We start from the raw sequence: 7,681 nt of genomic DNA on the forward strand, positions 1-7,681 counted from the left end.
ATTATATAGTCCGGAGTGACCACATCAGTTCCTCTTTCTTTGCTGCTGCAGCAGCGAGATAAGTACTTTTCATTTGTTCTCTGTTTGAGGGATTTAGATATTGTTATTTGGCATTGTTGAATTATCTTACAGGATTTCTCTGGTCGCGCTGTAGAGCGCTTGCGATTCAACGCGCTTGGTCGCGCTAATTAATGTTTAGGAATTTGGCCTTTCGACTCTTTGGGGTTTTGACTCGTGTGAGGTGCGCGACAGTATTTGTGCTTTGTTGGCTTTCTTGGCGCGGCGGTCCGGCGCCTCTATGGGCTGTATGTTTTTTTTCAGTGGTACGGAAGCGGGACGCACCTCGCTTGCTGGGGAGCAGTCCTGTTTCTGTGCCAATGCGCTGCGCTGCGTGAGGAGCCGATGCAAGTGAAAGTTACCGATTGGCTTTTCGCACATTAGTAGACGTCTGACTGCATAATCCCCGATCCCTATTGAACGCTAAACGGAGCTTTATCCGGACGAGGGCACTGCCTTAGGGGAGAGTAGGGGTGGCTCCCTCCACTTTGATATTTTATGTATACGTTTGGGCAATTGCAGTTATTTCTTCGCATTTTTGAACTGCTTTAGGGACAGTTGATTGGTGCTTTAGGGACAGAATAGTGCCTGTATACATACACCCCAGGGTTCCCCCCCCTCTTGAAGCTCCTTCAGACCTCCTGCAGACACAATGGCATACTACGCCGAGGAGGGTGATCAGTGGGTGGAATTCAATGAGTACGCAGAGTACGATGAGCCCGAAGAGCCCCAGATGTAGGAGCAGTTGGTTGAAGCCCTGGATCCCCACATCTAGGGCTCTGTAAACAGGGCATTAATTAAGGCTTTACAACCTTTTACCAAGCCATTGAAGAATTATGGCAGGCTTAAGTTTGGTGCTGCGCAAGGGGAGACATCTTGCCACACCTCGGCTGAGGTCCTTGCTAAGATGGCCCATAATGTGATGCATGATCATGGTGGTGTGAGTTCTAAGGCGCGTAAGGCGCCAGTGACGCAGACGGAGGAGACTGATGAGTCGTCTCCTGCTGTTCCTGACCCGTCCGACTCCGATCAGGCGTCGCAGGTTTCACAGACAGTGAAGAAGCGGAAAGCAAATCCCACAATGTTGAGGACAAACCGGTCAATAAGAACCTTTTGTTTGACCCCAGAAACATTATACACCCGAGATCCACTGATTGGGTTCCTTGTGTCGAGGTGGCACATTATGTACAAGACATCTGTGGGAGGGCGGGTTTGATATACAGGCGAGGAGGCTGTATGTATTTGCCAAATGGTCTCTGTTTATCATCAGAAGCAACACAAGGGGATGACACAACAAGAGAATCTTTATCTTCTTCCTCTGATGTAAGGCTGGCTGAGCTGAAAGGGTCCATAGAGGGCAACATTTTCAACTCCTCTTCTTGCTCGTCAGAATCTTCACCCCGGAGGATCATAGAGAGGGAAAAGAAAGGAGCCTCAGCAAGATGTTTCCAGTTACTTCTGTGTTTAAAGAACCCTTCACCACACCGCGAAGTGCACCAGAAATAACTTAGTGGTAGGTTTATTTAAAGAAGGAAACAAACGTAGATAAGGGCAGTAGAATTGTATCAGGGTCACTTATGGACCCGATGTTGCATTAACTGAGGGATTTTAAGAAGGTTTCTCCTTATGAAAAGAAAATAGGGCGTCTAATCAGTGAGGAGGTCGGCTAAAGAAAACACTTGCCACTTCAGGTAATGCAAAATCAGGTAATGCAAGAACGGAGTATCAATCCTTACTTAGCATGGTATGTGGAACACGCATTCCCCCTCGGAAATCATACCCACTGTTCCTTGTAGGTCTCCACCCTCAGTCCTCCCGGCACCCTCTTGTTCCCTGAAGCCGTTGCCACCCACCCGCTCCGCCCCAACTCTCCTGAGTTGCGGCTGCTCTCCAGCATCCTCCGGCGGACTCCACCAGTCTTCGCACCACCGCTCTCCGGACTCCTGATCCACGTCCTCCACGGCGTCTTCACTCCTGGTCTCTCCGGTTTTCCCCCGGTTCGGCGCGTTTTCTTCCGTCATCCTTTCTGGCATCTTCCCTGGTTCCTCTGCGCTTCTCCACTGACCCGCCTCCTCCTCTAGTTCGTCTCCTTTCATTGGTGGATTGACAGTACTTCCGGGGTTCTGTTCTAATACTTCCGCTGTGAATACATAAAACAGCGGACTGTATTTCTCCTCTCAAGGGAAGCCAGTCGGTTCAGGCTGTCGTGGAACCCATGTTTATGAGGTGGGGAATCTGCCCATGGTATCGTGCTGGTAGGTCCTTCCTCACAACAACCTCCGGAAAGGCTTCGAGAAGGAGGTCAGGGCCACCCTGCGTTCCGAATGTCCCAGACCATCACTGATGGGAAAGGTGGCTGACACCCCAGAAATCGACCCGAACATGACTACTTTTATGAAAAAGTTTGCGAAGGATCCCAAGAAGGGACTAGACTGGGCCTGGAGGGGGTGTCAGGATAAACGCCTTGACAGGACAGGACCCCTGTCTGAGATCTTAGATGCCGCAATTACCGCTAAGGATTCCAACACTCCATTGGATCCCACAGAGGTTTTGGAATGGGCGCAACGAGCTATGTGTTTCCTAGGGAACGCGAACTGCGCCCTGTCATCAGAACGGAGAAGGTCGTTCCTTATGCGTATTGATCCGCAACTTGCTGAAATGGCTAATACGGAACCGGGCACGCTCGCTAATGGCATGCTGTTCGGAGAGAAATTTGTGAAACAGATGGGGAAATATGTGAACACATTTTCCGCCCTAGATAAGGCTCAAGCGAATATCAAGAAAGTTATCTATACTGGCCTTTTTAACAGGGCCGGGCGCTTCAGGGGTTGAGCGGCCGGCCGTGGATTTAACCAGGCCTCTCGAGGCTTCGAACAACGTGGCAGACGTGGTCCCCAGTGGTCAAAGTTCTACCCTTCCCGCAATCGCGGTGATCAAGGGAGACAACATGGAGGTTACATTGGACAGAATGCTTCCTCCGGAGATGGCTCTTACTCAGGTAAGCTTGATGCAAACTGGGGACACCAAGTTGGGAGGTCGGATTGCCTTGTTCCATCATGTATGGGCAAATCTCACACAGGATCATTGGATCCTTCAGACGGTAAGAGGTTTTCAGATAGAGTTCTACGCCTCACCCCATCAGGTTCGGGTTCCTCCTCCCTACATTTTTCCCATGCAGAGATGGTTTTCATGGTCGCCGAGGTTCAGTCGTTGTTGATAAAAGGGGCAATCGTGCACACGTGGCCCCATCCGCTAGGATTTGTAAGTACCATCTTTCTAGTGCCCAAAAAGGACGAAGGTTTCAGGCTAGTGCTCAATCTGAAGGAATTCAATTCCTGGGTAGTGTATCGCCACTTCAAAATGGAAGGTATACACTTGTTGAGAGACATCCTGTTGGAAAAGGAGCGGATGGTGCGTCTAGATCTGAAAGACACGTATCTGGCGGTGCCTATTTTTCCCCCTCACAGAAGGTTCCTTCAATTTCAATAGAAAGACCAGTGGTTCGAGTTTTCAGCCATGCCCTTTGGCCTTTCATCCGCTCCTTGGTGTTTCACCAAGTTACTAAAGCCTGTGGTTCAATATCTGAGAGAACGGGGGTAAGACTCATAATTTATTTGGACGATATTCTGATTATGGCACAGAATATGGACACATTTCTTCATCTGAACTGGACGGTCCAACTCTTACAAGAATTGGGATTTGTCATCAACGCGCAGAAGTCCATTCTGACTCCAACGCAGTCGATGGAGTTCTTGGGGTTTCAGCTAGACTCAATTGTGGCTCAGTTACTATTACCATTGAGGAAAAGACTAGCTATCAAGAAGGAGTTGAGGAGAGCGCTTGCCTCTCAGACTATATCCTTGAGGACATTGGCCAGATTGGTGGGACCTCTGTCCGCCTCAATACAGGTGATATTCCCATGGCCCGTACACTACAGTGCGCTTCAGTGTCTGAAGATTCTGCACTTACGCAAGGGTCTGAGTTATGCAGAGCAGATCTCGATCTCCGACGAGGCACGGATCGAGATGACTTGGGGCTGGATCACATGGATGCTTGGAATGGCAAAGCCATTTTCTCAGCCAGTCCGGAGATAATCATAGAATCTGATGCCAGCAGATGGGGCTGGGGAGCCCACTGTGGTTCGGTCGAAACTGGGGGTCGGTGGTCCCGGGAGGAACTGAAACTCCAAATCAATTGCTTGGAGCTTCTTGCGGGCTCGTTTGCGATTCGGACACTCTCCCAGCAACGGACGACTTGCTGTATTTTACTGCGGATGGACAATGTGTCAGCAGTACGATACATCAATCGTCTGGGGGGTACGAGGTCTCGTCTTCTGGTGGAGATAGCCAAGGACTTTGGGCATTATTGCCTGGCCCATCATATATCGGTGACGGCGGAGTACATTCCGGGTTCTTCCAATGTGGTAGCGGATTGGAATTCCAGTTTCTTGAGGGATGCCAGCGATTGGAGGTTGCATCCCGGAGTGTTCAATCAGTTGAACAACAAATGGAGCCCATGTGCAGTGGATCTTTTTGGGTCCAGACTCAATGCGCAACTTCCTTGGTTCTACAGCTGCCGCCCAGTCCCTCTGGCGATCAGCTTGGACGCATTTCTTCAGTCATGGACGATGGGCATTCTATATGCATTTCCACCTTTCGCCATGATTCCAAGAGTATTGGCGCAACTCCGTCGACAGTGGGCGGAGGTGATATTAATCACTCCCTGTTGGAAAGCGCAAGCGTGGTTTCCTGTGGCGCTAGCTTTGTCATGCACTCTTCCGGTTCGGCTACAGTCGTTTCCAGAGATTCTGGAGGACCCTCTGGGTTTACTTCATCCGCTGGTAATGCAAGGCCTCTTGACTCTCATGCCGTGGAGACTTTCAGGCGATGATGGCAGGTGCCAGGAGTTTCACGAGAGTCTCTGTTTTTCTTATCACAGTCATGGGTGCCTGCTACGCACAAGCGGTATGAGTCAGCTTGGCATGGTTAGTTGGTGTTCTGAACGGTAAACAGATCCCGTGGGATCCGGTGTCCATCTCATAGTGAATTTTCTTTCAGAACTCTCCAGCTCGGGAATGGCATATCGGACAGTGAACAATTTTCGTTCAGCGATTTCGGCTGGTCATCCACATATAGATGGTAAACCGGTGGGGGAACATCCCCTGGTGTGTAAAGTGGTGAGGGGTATCCGATTGGTCAAACCCCCGAAACCCAAATACTCTGTTTTATGGGATGTTAATTTAGTTTTACGTTTTCTTAAAGCTTGGCCAGCCAATGAGGGTTTATCCCGGAAACAGTTATCGGCAAAACTTCAGATGCTTTTATGTCTGGTATCCTGCAGACGAATCACGGACGTGCGAGCTTTGGATATAGCAGGTAGAGTATTTACTCCTTCGGGAGTTTCTTTCACGATATCCAAGCGGACAAAAATACATTCTAGATGTATTTCATATCCTGCTTTTCCTAATCATACCAATTCATGTGTGATTCAATGTTTAAAATGTTATCAGGATTGTACTAGAGAGTTCAGGAACGATGTTGCAGGACAATTGTTAATCTCTCTTCAGAGACCTTTCCGCCCAGTCACTGCAGTGACTTTAGCCAGGTGGGTTACTTGGTTAATGAGGCTTGCAGGTGTTGATACTGCCATGTTTGGTGCTCACTCCGTTAGAGGAGCAATGGCTTCCAAGGCTCTTTTTACAGGCTCTAGGTTACAGGATATTATGGCTGCGGCAGACTGGTCATCTGACTCAACGTTTAAGACATTTTATCATAAACCGATTTTGGATGTGGCTTCGATGGTTATGCAACAACTTTAGACTAGCATAGTCGGAGCCTCCTTGGACTGACATAGAAGGAAAATTTTTCTAGCTGACACGACAAGAATTTTCAATTCTATTAAGGACACGGAGGCGAGGATTATCCCACCCAGGTAACACAATGATGATTTTCCTATGATAACATGTTTATTGCAAATTGAATGTTCATGTATAATTCATGGTGATGATTTGAATTTTCTCCCACCCGTTGATATTTGGTCATATGGGGAGGCTAATTTGTGAATGTCATAATGGTTATGAAATGCACATAGTTCATGAATGGCATATTACGACCACTACTCTCTTTATAGGAGATCAAGGAATATAGGCCTGAACGATCGGGATGACGCTGTTCGGAAAGAAGGACAGAACAGGCGGACATAAGCATGGTGACATCGACTCTAGTTCTGAGGATGATATTCCGTGTTCAAGTTGGGATCCACCGCGATGAAGAAATCGGTGATCCAGTTTGTGGACTGTGTTAAAGTTTAATGCAAAGAAAGAGGAAGTAATGTGGTCACTCAGGACTATATAATATAGTGGACTGATAGTGATTGGTGCATACTGAACAGGGGGTTGTACTTCCGGGGTATGCTGAGTTTTAAAGTTGTTTATTGGCTGCTCGCACACAAAGCGCTCCACAACATGGGCCCCGAATACCTCAACAACCGTCTCTCGTTCTACACCCCCACCCGCCAGCTCCGCTCCGCCAGCCTCGCCCTCGCCACCGTCCCACGGATTTGCAGAACCACCACCGGAGGAAGATATTTCTCCTACCTGGCAGCTAAGACATGGAACTCCCTCCCCGCTCACCTACGACTGACCCAAGACCATCTCACCTTCAGGAAACACCTCAAGACCTGGTTGTTCGAGCAGTAGTGGTGCAACCTCCCCCCCCTCCAGCGCCTTGAGACCCTCACGGGTAATTCGCGCGCTCTACAAATTTACTGATTGATTGATTGATTGATTGCTGTGTTTTTGCAGTAAAGCAAAGAGAAGCCTAATCCTCGCCTCCGTGTCCTTAATAGAATTGAAAATTCTTGTTGCGTCAGCTAGAAATGTTTTCACTGTAATGAAACCCAAAACAAGCATTGAAAATGCAACAGGTCTCGCCTTTGCTTAATTTAAAGCCATTTGCTTTGCTAATGGTATTGTATAGCAAAGCAAATGGCTTTAACTTATTAATAGGCGAGACCTATTGCATTTTTAATGCTTGGTAGTCTGGGCAGATGGGCACGCTGCCTGTTGCACAAGGAGCATGCATAGTTGCTGGGGAGAACCGAACACTCAGTCTGACTTGAGCACACAAGCTCAGCATACCCAGGGGTTAAGGGTGATCACATCCTCCCAAGTCCCTAAGCAGAAGCAGACAAGTCCTCGGGCTGATCCCCAGAGCCCACAAAGTACATACACATATAAGTATATAATAAATATATACTAAAGTATATACAAGAGGTCTTTAATGCACAACCTAAAAATTAGATAGGCAAAGACTGTAAAAGACTCCAAAATAGTTAAAAAGACTGGTGAGGAACTATACCTTAAAAAGCCAGTCTTAAGTATGTGACTGATCATTGATCAGAGGCCTTTATTGTTGTTTAGGTAAAAACCTAAAACAGTTCTGGGCAGTTAAACCTCCAGTTCATCTAAAACTCCAAACAAACCACAGACTATCCTACACACTAATATCTACAATTCCATATTACAAAGGAGTTAAAACACCCCCAGCCAGTAAATGAATCACAATATTAAATACATCTCTCGTGGAGAAGTGTGGCTCACTGGTTAGAGCGGCAGACTCTGATG

Source organism: Lissotriton helveticus, chromosome 8 (genome assembly GCF_964261635.1).
Source record: "Lissotriton helveticus chromosome 8, aLisHel1.1, whole genome shotgun sequence".
NCBI lineage: Eukaryota > Metazoa > Chordata > Amphibia > Caudata > Salamandridae > Lissotriton > Lissotriton helveticus.